General features: G+C 40.2%; 1 protein-coding gene and 1 pseudogene across 7 annotated transcripts in view; one reads left to right on the top strand and one right to left on the bottom strand.

Moving 5' to 3' along the window:
* The window catches only part of CNOT2 (CCR4-NOT transcription complex, subunit 2), a 133,855-nt gene that overhangs the window by 94,068 nt on the left and 26,349 nt on the right, over positions 1 to 13,438 (bottom strand). The gene's annotated exons all lie outside the window — the stretch shown is intronic.
* On the top strand, positions 2,961 to 4,954 carry LOC102255283 (annotated as a pseudogene).

Raw genomic sequence — 13,438 nt, 5'->3', positions numbered from 1 at the left:
GCCCTACCCTGAGCGTGACTGAGGGTGGCATCGCAACCTCCCAATCTGCCCTGCTCTGTGCATGACAGGGGGCGGTGCCCCAACTCCCCAATCAGCCCTGCTCTGAGCCCGACCAGGGGCTGCACCTAGGGATTGGGCCTGCCCTCTGCCACCCAGGAGCAGGCCTAAGCCAGCAGGTCGTTATCTCCCGAGGGGTCCCAGACTGCGAGAGGGCACAGGCCGGGCTGAGGGACCCCCCTTCCCCACCGAGTGCACAAATTTTTGTGCACCGGGCCTCTAGTATATATATAAAAGGACAATATGCTAAGTGTCCAACTGGTTGCAATGATGCTCACTGACCACCAGGGGGTAGACACTCAATGCAGGAGCTGTCATGATGCATACTGGCCATTTACAGAGAAATGGCACTGTGGACCTGGTGTCCACAAAGCAACACTTGGCTTCCCCCAAGTGGGACACAGGCCGTGCCACCACCTCAGAGCAACAGCCCACCAAATCACAGCTGATGCTGCCGAGACCCCATGGCACAAAATGCGGCCCACAGCCCAGCCCAGCCCAGCCCAGAAATGGTGGCTGTGGGCTCCGAGTAATTATGTCACATAGCAATGCCCAGCTTCCTCTCCCTAGCAACAGGCCATTTAACAATAAGTGGCACCACGGACCTGGTGCCCACAAAGCAACACTCGGGCTTCACCCAAGTGGGACACTGTCCCCATCACCACCCTGGAGCGACACCCCACCAAATTGCAGCCAACGCTGCCAAGACCTCATGGAGCAAAATGTGGCCCACAGCCCAGGCCAGCCACCGTGGCTGTGGGCTCTGGGTAATGACATCACATAGCAACACCCAGCTTCCTCTCCCTAGCGACTAGCCTCCTTGCAGTTTCTTCAGCCCAGAAACATGACTTGCTTTATAGCCAGGTACAAACATTTCACACTTTAACCAAATGTCTGTGAAGCATTTTCCCGTGTCTCATCTCATTTGATCCTCACAGAAGTCCTGGAGTAGGTAGACAGGAGACTTGATGGAATCTTATTTTCTTTTCATTAGCCGGAAAAACGGAGATTTAGAAAGCTTAAAAACTTGACCTGACTGAAAAGAAGAAATAGTGGACTTTGAAAATGACTTCAGGTTTTCTCACTGCGCAGAAATATAGTCAAACACTACTGCAGTTAAATATTTTACCCTTTGTTCTCCCTGGGTGACATACAATAATAATCTGCTTTGTTTTGATATTTACTCCTATGTTGCTGACAATTACCCGAAAGAGAAGTTCGGGTGCTTCACTGGGCTGGAAAAAGTTTAGCTAAATCAAAAAGCAGGTCTAATTAAGCAAGTTTATCTATATATATAAAGCTCTTGTTGGCGCCAATTGCACGCGTGTTTTGATCTGTCATTGTCGATCATGAATTTGATTGACACTTCTATTATAGAGAAAGGGTGAATAGCAATATTAAAATATTTCTTCTAATTAATTTCCTTTCAATGTGCACGAATCCGTGCACCAATCCACCAGTATTTAAAATAATACCACACTTAAGCATAAAATAATGTTAGATTTATAGTCTCAATTATATTGTGCTGATTTCTGGCTATAATAATGTACTATAGTTGATGACATTATTACCATATAAAGTAAGATGACATCGCTATAGGAATAGGTGATAGGTACATGGGATTTCTCTGTACTATTTTTGTACCTTCCTATGAGTTTATAATTATTTTAAAGTTAAAGATTTTTAAAAGGTCAAATTGATCTAGAGCAGGGGTTGGGAATGTCCGACCCATGGGCCCTATAAGGCCTGCAAAATCACTTGGTCTGGCTCTGCCAAGGCATTAGGGGTGAGTTAATTAAATGTTTTACCAAATATAGCAGGCTAATTTTCAAGTTGATAATTTTGTATGGCCTGCAAATGATGCTATAAATATCCAAATGGCCCAAGTATTAACCAAGAATTCTAAATCCAGCTAAAATATCTTTCAAAAATAAAGGCAAATATAGCCACTTTGGAAGAATTTGGCAGTTTTTAATAAAATTAAACTTAAATACAATCCAGCAATTGTGCCCCTGGGTATTTACCAAAGTCAACTAAAAACTTAGGTTCAAACCACAATCTATACCTGGATGTTTATACCAATGAAGGCATCCTTCAAGAGGTGAATAAACAAAATAGAACATCTACACTAATAAAAGAGAAACATGCAAATTGGTGTCACTCCGCTATACCTACCAACCAATCAGGGCAAGTATGCAAATTAACCCAACAAAGATGGTGGCGGCCATGGAGCTGGAGGCTTGGGTTGCCCCCGGCGATGGAGGAAGCCAATTTTCCAGCCAGCCCTGGCCACTGCTCAAGGGAGAGAACAACACACAGGCGTGGCCAGGAGCCTGAGAGATCAAAACAGAGGGGTGCCTGCTCCAAGCCTCCGTGGCATGGCTGGGGGCAGGCCCCCAGTGGACACACACACACACCCAGGGTGCCTGCCACGAGCCTCCGACGTGGCTGAGGGCAGGCCCCCAGCGGGGATGGACACACACACACACACCCGGGGCGCCTGCTCCGAGCCTCTGTGGCACGGCTAGGGGCAGCCACCAGTGGGGACACACACACACACACGGGGCAACTGCTCCAAGCCTCTGCTGCCAGACTGTGGCTAAGCCATCAGTAGGACATCCACTGAGGGCTCCTGGACTGTGAGAGGGGGCAGGCTGGGCTGAGGGACCTCCAGCCCCCAGTGCACAAATTTCGTGCACCAGGCCTCTAGTTATACAATAAAATTCTATTCAACAATAAAAAACAACAAGCTATTAATTCATACAACATGGATAAATCTTAAATGCATTTTGCTAAGGGAAAGAAACTCGATCAAAAAGGCTATACATTAAATGTTTCCATTCATATAATGTTCTGGAAAGGCAAAACAGATTAGTAGTGCCAGGGAACTGAAGAGGGGTACAGGGAGCAATTGAAAAAGAGGATACACAGAGTTGCACCACCAGCAGACTGAGGGAAGGGAGTAGGTAGCCCATCCGTATGCCGGCCACTGGGGACTGAAGAATGCACTCCCATCCCACTTCCCAGGTATGTGAACCTGTAAAATGATGACTTCCAAGATGATATAGTATATTTTAATTGTAGGGGTTCTATTTCCCCAGTCTTTGTCCCATCCAGGCTTTTTTACTTCAATTGGTCCATACAGAGAAAGATCTGGTGACTTCCCTGAGAGACTATATTAAGGCAGAAGAAGACAAATTAGAAGAAATATAAAAATGGGCAGAGAAGTTAGATCAGCTAGCTAGCACAATAAAAGATCCAGAAGGATTTGTCAGGCACCCAGTAAATGCATTCAAGTTAATGAAACATCTGAACACTGAGTGTAGTGAGTTGGAGAACCTAATCCTCAAGGATATGTCTGATGGCTTTATCTCTAACCTAACCATTCAGAGACAGTACTTCCCTAATGATGAAGATCAGGTTGGGGCAGCCAAAGTTCTATTGTGTCTCCTGGACATCTACAATTTGAATACAGATACTATCTCAAAAGGTAATCTTCCAGGAGTAAAACACAAATCCTTTCTAATAGTTGAGGACTGTTTTGAGTTGGATAAAATGGCCTATACAGAAGATTATTACTATACAGAACTGTGAATCGAACAAGCACTCAGGAAGCTGGATGAAGGTGAGGTTTCTACCACTAATAAAGTCTCTGTTCTAGATTATTTGAGCTATTTGGTGTACCAGCAGGGAGACCTCGATAAGGCACTTTTGCTTACAAAGAAGCTTCTTGAACTAGATCCTGAACATCAGAGAGCTCATGGTAATTTAAAATATTTTAAGTATATAATGGCTAAATAAAAAGATGGTAATAAGTCTGCTTCAGATTACCAATCTGATCAGAAAACCATGCTGAAGAAGAAAGGGATTGCTATATTACCTGCCAGAGACAGAAGTAAGAAATGCTGTGCAGTGGGGAGGGTATCAAAATGACTCCACCGAGATAGAAAAAACTCTTTTGCCACTACCATGATGGAAACTGGAAACCTAAATTTATTCTGGATCCAGCCAAACAGTAGCATGAGTGGGACAAAAGTCGTATTATTCATTTCCATTATATTATTTGATACAGAAATTGAGTGTCAAAGATCTAGCAAAACCAAGAATAAATAACTTTTTTTTCTAGCCTCAATTTACTATAACTCTGTATCTTTTCCTTTGTAAGATTACAGAAATTATAACTGATATGGCAATAACAACACATCACAATGGAGTTGTTAACTAAGCTGTATTTATGCCAGTTTGTCCTCAACACAAGTAACAAATCTTGCAAATGTGTTTTTAAAATTTTATTTCTTTAGGTGACATTGGTTAATAACATATATATATATGTAAATAGGTTTTAAACTTTTAATTATGAAAATTATAGATGAGATTTTTATTTCACACTTAACAAATTTGTTTCAGCATCTTCCTGAAAAAGTTTCCTATGTACTTTGGAGCCCTTTAGTCTCAGAGGCTAAACAAAAACCAACTGTTTCATTCATCTATATTTTTATCTGAAAGAATACTTAAAGTATTTTTATTCCCTTTTAGGCACATTATTACTAGAAATATATAATTAGGCACAAGCATTATGTGAATTTGAAATAATATCATAGTTTTTTTATTTCAACCTACATCATTTACCTTAATAAGAAAAACTTAATGTAAATGCAATCCTATAAACTGTTTAGTGTAGAAATTCTTCTTTTGTGAGAAAGACTACCTTTAATGCTCTTTCTTGCCTTTTTTTTTTTTACCATCAGCTTGTTTTTAAAACATTGTTTAGTCTTCATTGTAAAGTACAATTTGCCATCGCGTTCATAAAGAGATGGTTAAATAAACACTAGGCATATTTTTGTCTTTTAATACACAGAAGTTGTCACATTTCTTTTTTTTTTTTAAATGTACTTTATTGATGTTTTTACAGAGAGGAAGGGAGAAAGAGAGTTAGAAATATCGATGAGAGAGAAACATCGATCAGCTGCCTCCTGCACACCCCCCACTGGGGATGTGCCCGCAACCAAGGTACATGCCCTTGACTGGAATCGAACCTGGAACCCTTCAGTCCGCAGGCCTAGGCTCTATCCACCGAGCCAAACCAATCAGGGCTCTAATTTCTTCTTTATAGGTCCATAAAGTAAATACATTTTAGGCTTTGCAGGCCATACAGTCTATCAAAAACACTCAACTCTGATGTTGTAGTGCAAAAGCAGCCATTAAAAATACAGAAACGATGTGGCTATGTTCCAATAAAACTTTATTTCCAAAAGCAGGTAGCAGGCTGAATTTGGCCAATGGCATTATTTGCTGATCCTAGTTATATTATAAAGGTTGAATTATCAGAATATTCGTACTGCAAAATGTCCTTCAAGTTAGAATTCTTGTTGTTGTTACGTTTTACTTTTCCACACTGCTACTTTTTGTTTATTACCAAAAGTTACATTTTAAATGGAAAAGGTGGTCTAATAAATATGGGTGCTTTACAGGTGAATCCTTATACATTTCCACTTATAATTACACTAGAGGCCTGGTGCACGAAATTTATGCACCAGTGGGGTCCCTCAGCCTGGCCTACGGGATCGGGCTAAAACCGGTTCTCTGACATACCCCAGGGGGTCCCAGATTGCAAGAGGGCACAGGCCAGGCTGAGGGACCCCACCGGTGCAAGTTCAGGGCCAGAGAGGGATGCGGGAGGTTGACCAGCCAGGGAGGGACCGCAGGAGGGCTCCAGGGCACGTCCGGCCCGTCTCGCTCAGTCCTGATTGGCCAAACCCCAGCAGCAAACTAACCTACCGGTCGGAGTGTCTGCCCTGTGGTGGTCAGTACATGTCATGGTTGACTGGTTGACTGTCTGCCCCCTGGTGGTCAGTGTACGTTGTAGCAAGCAGTTGAGCAGCCTTAGCATATCATTAGCATATTATGCTTTGATTGGTTGAACAGCCGACCAGCCACTTAGCATATTAGGCTTTTACTATATAGGACTAGAGGCCCAGTGCACGAAATTCGGGCACTCAAGGGGAAGTCCCTCAGCCCGGCCTGCACCCTCTCACAGTCCTGAAGCCATCCTGCGTTGAGCGTCTGCCCCCTGGTGGTCAGTGCGTGTCACAGAGACCAGTCGTTCTGCCATTCGGTCAATTTGCATATTGGCCTTTTATTATATAGGATAACATTCTATCATTCTCTTTTGAATTTCTATTGTAGTCCGTTATTTGTGATCAATAAACCCCAAAACAAAAACAAAAAGAGGATACACAGGGAAACTTTTAAAGAGTTGGAACTATCCCATATGATGTTAGAGTGATGAGTATGATGCTATGCATGTATTAAAAATTCACATAACTTCACAACATAAAGAGTAAACTTAAATGTATGCAAATTATAAAAATCAACCAGAGGTTAGAAAATCAGAACTGCATAGCCACACTGAAGGAGGCATGAAACTGGTGCTGACCTAAGTAATTTTGGAAAAGGGTGTTTTGACTGTTAACTATTAAGAAGAAAAAAAGAACTCTACATAAACACTGTATTCTAGTTGGCAAAGTAATTCCTCACAGGGCTATAGGTTAATAATTCTGAAACTGCTATGCATACATACTGAAGAGAATAAGTAAAATGGATGGTGCTTTGTGCCAACTAGGTTTCTCCCAGTCCAAGAGAGAAGCTACAGATAAGCTAGGAGGAAGACTAGAATGAATTAGTCATGCACCTCTTAATGAAGGGATAGATTCTGAGAAATGTATTGTTAGGCAATTATCTTTGCAGCAACACCACAGATTGCACTTACACAATCCTAGATGGCAAAACTTACTATATACCTAGCTTATGGTATAGCTTATTGCTCCTAGGCTACTGGCCTGTATGACATGTCACTGTACAAAACAACATGAGATTAAATCAAGCCCAAGAGAAAAAGATATAATCAAGAGATGACATAAACACTAGATATATGTTATGCAGCTGGCATAACACAACAAACATACTGATTTACAGTATACTATTTGTTAAGTAGAAAGAGTACACTCTAAAATAACAATAAAAAGTATAATCTAGTAAATACATAAGCCAGTAGCATAATAACTTATTATCAAATAGTATGTACTATATACAATTGTATGTGCTATAGTTTTACACGACTAGCCACAGCAGGTTTGTTTACATTAACATCACCACAAACACTGAGTAATGAGTTGTGCTAGGACATTAGGACAGCTACAATGTTGCTAACTGATAGGAATTTTTCAGCTCCATTATAATCTTACTAGAGACCTGGTGCACGAAATCCGTGCACTCGGGACGGGGGCGGGGGGTGTCCCTCAGCTGGCCTGCAACCTCTCGCAGTCTGGGAGCCCTTGGGGGATGCCCGTCAGTCGGACATCCTTAGCGCCGCTGCGGAGGCGGGAGGCTCCCGCCACTGCCACTGTGCTTGCCAGCCATGAGCCCGGCTTCTGACTGAGCGGTGCTCCCCTTGTGGGAGCGCACTGACCACCAGGGGAAAGCTCCTGCACTGTGTGTCTGCCCCTGGTGGTCAGTGTGTGTCATAGCGACCAGTTGTTCTGCTGTTTGGTCGATTTGCATATTAGCCTTTTATTATATAGGATGGGGCCACCATAGTCTACACAATCTGTAGCTGAATGAAACATTGTTATGCAGAGCATAATTGCATTTGTACTAGATTAGAGTGAGAGACATCTCTACTGGTAACAGCTTGCTCTCAATTACAAGGCACTTTAAATACAGATTGTAAATTGTTCATACAGTTACAGAATAGATAATTTCACTGATGTCACTTGAAAATAAATTAAAAGTTGATAAAATGTTAGATGATTAACAGGTATGCTGAAATTATATTTTAAAGATAAGTTTGATAAAAGGGTATTTAAAATAATTTTTTTACATTGCAAACAAAGCTAATTTTGAAAAAACTCCAATTTTTTGAATATTTTCAAACACGTTAAATTTGTCTTTAATCTTTTTAACAGACTAGCAGCAATTAAATTTCAAGAATGCAAAGTAATTTATGTAACACATGCATCAATAGTGTCTACTCATGAGCAATAATTTCTCTCAAATTGAACACTTTTAGAATAAATTTCTGAGTGCATCAGTATAAAGCAGCGGCTCTCAACCTGTGGGTCGCGACCCCTTTGGCGGTCGAACGACCCTTTCACAGGGGTCGCCTAAGACAGTGGTCGACAAACTGGCTCCTTGAGTGTGGCTCTTCCACAAAATAACACGTGTGGGCACGCATGTACAGTGCGATTGAAACTTTGTGGCCCATGCCACGGGGCCAAAGAGCCGCATGTGGCTTGCGAGCTGCAGTTTGCCGACCGCAGGCCTAAGACCATCCTGTATATCAGATATTTACATAACAATTCATAACAGTAGCAACATTACAGTTATGAAGTAGCAACGAAAATAATTTTATGGTTGGGTCACAACATGAGGAACTGTATTTAAAGGGCCAGAAGGTTGAGAACCACTGGTATAAAGAGTAAAGAATAAACATTTTATACTTCCTTTTCTGTGTTGAAAACCCTTAAAATAGATTTAGTCATGCTATCAGCTTAAAATCCAAGAAGCCAATAAGGGGGAAACATAAACTATATCTTTGGGTAAGAATCAAAAACAAGCAGGCTTATTCATCCAGGATGTTTCCCCAAGTCAGAACCTAACAAAAATTAAGCATTTATTACCTGGCCTACTAAATAATACCTGAACTCCAATTTTCCTCACTTCAGAAAGGCTTGTCAAAACAAGAAATCAGGATTCATGTAAAGATGGCGGCATAGGTAAACACCGGAGATTGCTGCCGCAAACAGCCACTTCAAAAATACAACTAAAAGACGGAACGGACATCAACCAGAACCACAGGAAAGCTGGCTTAGGAGAGACTCTTCAACTAGAAGGAAAGACAACAGCATACCGAGGCTCAGAGGAGGCGCAGTGTGGAAAATATAAAGGTGCGGTGGTGCGCGCGCAAAGCGGGCTGGTGGCTGAGGGCGCGGTTGTCGTTTTCAATCAGGAGGGAGTCTCAGACTCTGAGCTCCAGATCCGGGCGAGTCTCTAGGGACTCGGACTCAAACGGGAGAAGCGGGATTGTCTGGCATCCGTTGGAACATGAGGGCAGCTTTCTCTCCGAGGTTTACAGCCATTGCTGGGGTTCTGAGAAGCAGAGCCTCTGGGAACTGGACTGAGAGCAGCCATAACTGCTCCCTCGGCCCTCCCTATTTGATCCCGCCCTCCCAAGCCCTGCGCAGAGCCATTTGCCGGATGGCCCCAGGCAAAGGCTAGATTAGCACCTCTCCAGAGGACAGAAGTTTTCCTGCGGCAGACACAGCTGATTCTCACAGCCAGTCGGCCTGGTGGTCAAATCCCTCTAGTATTAACTACAACAATCAAGGCTCAACTAGAACAAGACTGCGCACAAAGACCACAAGGGGGTGCACCAAGAAAGCATAAAAAATGCGGAGACAAAAAAACATGACAGAAATGGAGGATATAGAGCTAAAAAACGCAATTTTGAGGGCTTGCAAAAATGTGCTAGAAGCTGCCAATAAACTTGAGGAGAGACTCACGAAAACTAATGAGACCCTCGATGCTATGATAAAGAACCAACTAGAAATTAAGCATACACGGACTGAAATAAAGAATATTATACAGACACCCAATAGCAGACCAGAGGAGCGCAAGAATCAAGTCAAAGATTTGAAATGCGAAGAAGCAAAAAACACCCAACCGGAAAAGCAAAATGAAAAAAGAATCCGAAAATACGAAGATAGTGTAAGGAGCCTCTGGGACAGCTTCAAGCGTACAAACATCAGAATAATAGGGGTGCCAGAAGATGAGAGACAGCAAGATATTGAAAACCTATTTGAAGAAATAATGGCAGAAAACTTCCCCCACCTGGTGAAAGAAATGGACTTACAGGTCCAAGAAGCGCAGAGAACCCCAAACAAAAGGAATCCAAAGAGGACCACACCAAGACACATCATAATTAAAATGCCAAGAGCAAAAGACAAAGAGAGAATCTTAAAAGCAGCAAGAGAAAGAGACTCAATTACCTACAAGGGAATACCCATACGACTGTCAGCTGATTTCTCAACAGAAACTTGGCAGGCCAGAAGGGAATGGCAAGAAATATTCAAAGTGATGAATACCAAGAACCTACAACCAAGATTACTTTATCCAGCAAAGCTATCATTCAGAATTGAAGGTCAGATAAAGAGCTTCACAGATAAGGAAAAGCTAAAGGAGTTCATCACCACTAAACCAGTATTATACGAAATGCTGAAAGGTATCCTTTAAGAAGAGGAAGAAGAAAAAGGTAAAGATACAAATTGTGAACAACAAACATGCATCTATCAACAAGTGAATCTAAGAATCAAGTGAATAAATAATCTGATGTACAGAATGAACTGGTGATTATAATGAATCAGGGACATAGAAAGGGAATGGACTGACTATTCTTGGCGGGGAAAGGGGAATGGGAGATGCGGGAAGAAACTGGACAAAAATCGTGCAATCTGAACAATAAAGATTTAATAAAAAAAAAAAGAATCCACTTAAATTTAAAAAAAAAAACAACAAGAAATCAGCTGATCATGAGTAAAATCTCTAGAAAATACTTCATCGGAAAGGGGAAATAATTATTAACTTTATTCTCCAAATCCTATTAAATTTTGGGTGTCCTATCATCATACAGAAATACACAACTATTAGTTTTGTTAATTTCTTCTCTCTGGCCACAGTTTCCTACTCTGTAAACTAAAGGGATTTAGATAAATTTTTAAAATTCAAGTTGTTTGCATTTTATGTTTTATGGAAAAATATATTTTGATAATTTTATTTTTTAAATATTCTGTGTCAAGGAAACAGTGAACAATTATACCTGATTCCCCCTGGCCCCATGTTTTTTTTCTCCCACTTTATTACTCAGTACTACTTATAACACTGCCCAAATATTTTGGAGTTCGGGAATGGTATCTAAAATATTTATAATTTAGTAGTCATTACCACACTCAACTTTGAGCTACAATGGGAATTTGGACAGGTTAAGACAGTTGAACAGGTTTTTCTTTTCTTTATTTTTTTAAAGCCTCTCACGAGGATATTTTTATTGACGAGAGAGACAATATAAAGAGAACAATATATTCCAGTTTGGATATTAATTAGAACTGACCACCATATGTGACCAATTTCAATGGTGCTCAATAAAAGCTAAGTAAATGTACTTAGCCATGATCTTTAAAATCATAGGGTTTATCAAATTCCAGAACTATGTCAAGCAACTTTTTAATAGGTACATTATAATAACAAAAATGTTATGAACTGATTTTCTGAACTAATTTTTGGTTTGATGACATGATAAAATGTTTTCAAAATTCTGTGTTGATAATTAAGGTACATGCAAGAAAGAAACATGGGCAGACATAATGAAAACAAACACATTTTATTTCTGCCCAGCTGGTGTGGCTCAGTGGTTGAGTGTCGACCCATGAACCAGGAGGTCATGGTTCGATTCCTGATCAGGGCACATGCCCGGGTTGTGGGCTCAATCCCTAATAGGGGGCGTGCAGGAAGCAGCCTATAAACGATTCTCTCTTATCATTGATGTTTCTCTCTCTCTCTCCCTCTCCCTTCCTCTCTGAAATCAATAAAACCATATTTTTAAAAAAGAATTTCATTTCCAAAATCAATGCCACCTCAATAAATTATCAATAAAATATTAAAAAACAAACAACAATTTCAGTTCCATACCAAACTTATCCTGGGAAAATTGCCACATTAACTAAAAATAGTTTTTCTGAATGCTTTAATAATACAGGCTTTATGGATCTATAATTAACATGTAAAATAAAAAGTTGCCTATATTTACAAATAAAAATAAATCAACACTATTGTCTTTAAATCAATTTATTCTCTGGTTGTCATAATTTAATGTTTATTTTTATTTTTATTTTTTTTTAAATTCTTTTTTTTTAATATATTTTATTGATTTTTTACAGAGAGGAAGGGAGAGAGATAGAGAGTTAGAAACATCGATGAGAGAGAAACATCGATCAGCTGCCTCCTGCACATCTCCCACTGGGGATGTGCCCACAACCCAGGTACATGCTCTTAACCGGAATCGAACCTGGGACCCTTCAGTCCGCAGGCCGACGCTCTATCCACTGAGCCAAACCGGTTTCGGCTATAATTTAATGTTTAACTTAATTCTGTGTTTCTTCTATTTTCTGTAGTGGTAGCATTACTTCTAATATATTTGTGTAGCTCTCTCACAAATATTTCAAGGAGGATTCTAGGCACCTTATACATAGAATTCACTATAAGTAGAAAATTTGTCTAAAGGGTCCAGCATCTCAATAGTCTTAAAAGTCCTAAATAAAATGAAATACAATAGAATGCTACTGACCTTAAATGACAAAAGTTCAAAAATATCTGAACAAAGTTCATTATCTTCAATAAAATTGGGATCCAATATAAAGACAATGGGTATCCTTCTAGTCTTCCAGCTGCCTGAAACTTACACACGTTTATGCAAATTGCTTAACGTTTGTGTGATTCAATTTCTTCATATGAAAATAATAATCTGCATAGTCTGGCTTATGGCTATAATCAAGTAAGTCTGTGAACTAGCTTTATAATATATATAAAATATCATTTAAATAAAGTTGCTTAAATCAGAACAGACTACCAGATGTGACCAATCTGAATGTAAATAGCCAAATCAGTACCAATTTTCTGTAAGTTTAAAGCTAAAGGAAGTATTAAAATTAATGAAATATTTTAGAGCCTTTCATTACAATTAGTTAAAAATCCACAAGTGTTACCAAAGACTGAAGTAGCTATTGCCAAAGCAGTACCTCTAAAATAAGACCAAGTCCTATTAGCCTCACATTCTACTGTGGAATGGACATACTGGTTCTATTAATTCAACAAAGGAAACTGCAAATTGTGATCTATTTAAGTAAAACTCCTTAAAATATGTAACAGCTTCCTTCACATTCTGCCTTATAAATGGTCATCAAATATTATTTTATATCAGCAACTGAACACAACACATGTGAACCAAAAATCTGAAAATTGGAACTCTTAATACTAACAATTTTTTGTAGGTAATATTTTTTCTCGTAATAATTTCTTTAAGTTATTGGTTCTACTAATCCTATCTAATAATAGACAAACATGGCAATTAACCATACCTCCGACATGCTTCCCACTGGCTAATTAGGGCGATATGCAAATTAACTGCCAACCAAGATGGCGGCCGGCAGACAGGCAGCTGAAGCAAACAGGAGGCTTGCTTGCTCCAGTGATGGAGGAAGCCAAGGTTCCCCGCCTGCCGCTGCCAGCCTCTGAGCTGCAGTCTAAGCAACTATGTTGCAAATATAGAAGC

Source organism: Myotis brandtii, unplaced genomic scaffold (assembly GCF_000412655.1).
Source record: "Myotis brandtii unplaced genomic scaffold, ASM41265v1 scaffold2204, whole genome shotgun sequence".
In the NCBI taxonomy this organism is placed as follows: Eukaryota; Metazoa; Chordata; class Mammalia; order Chiroptera; family Vespertilionidae; genus Myotis; species Myotis brandtii.
The sequence above is the reverse complement of the archived record's forward strand: the minus strand, read 5'-3'. Positions and strand labels throughout refer to the sequence as shown.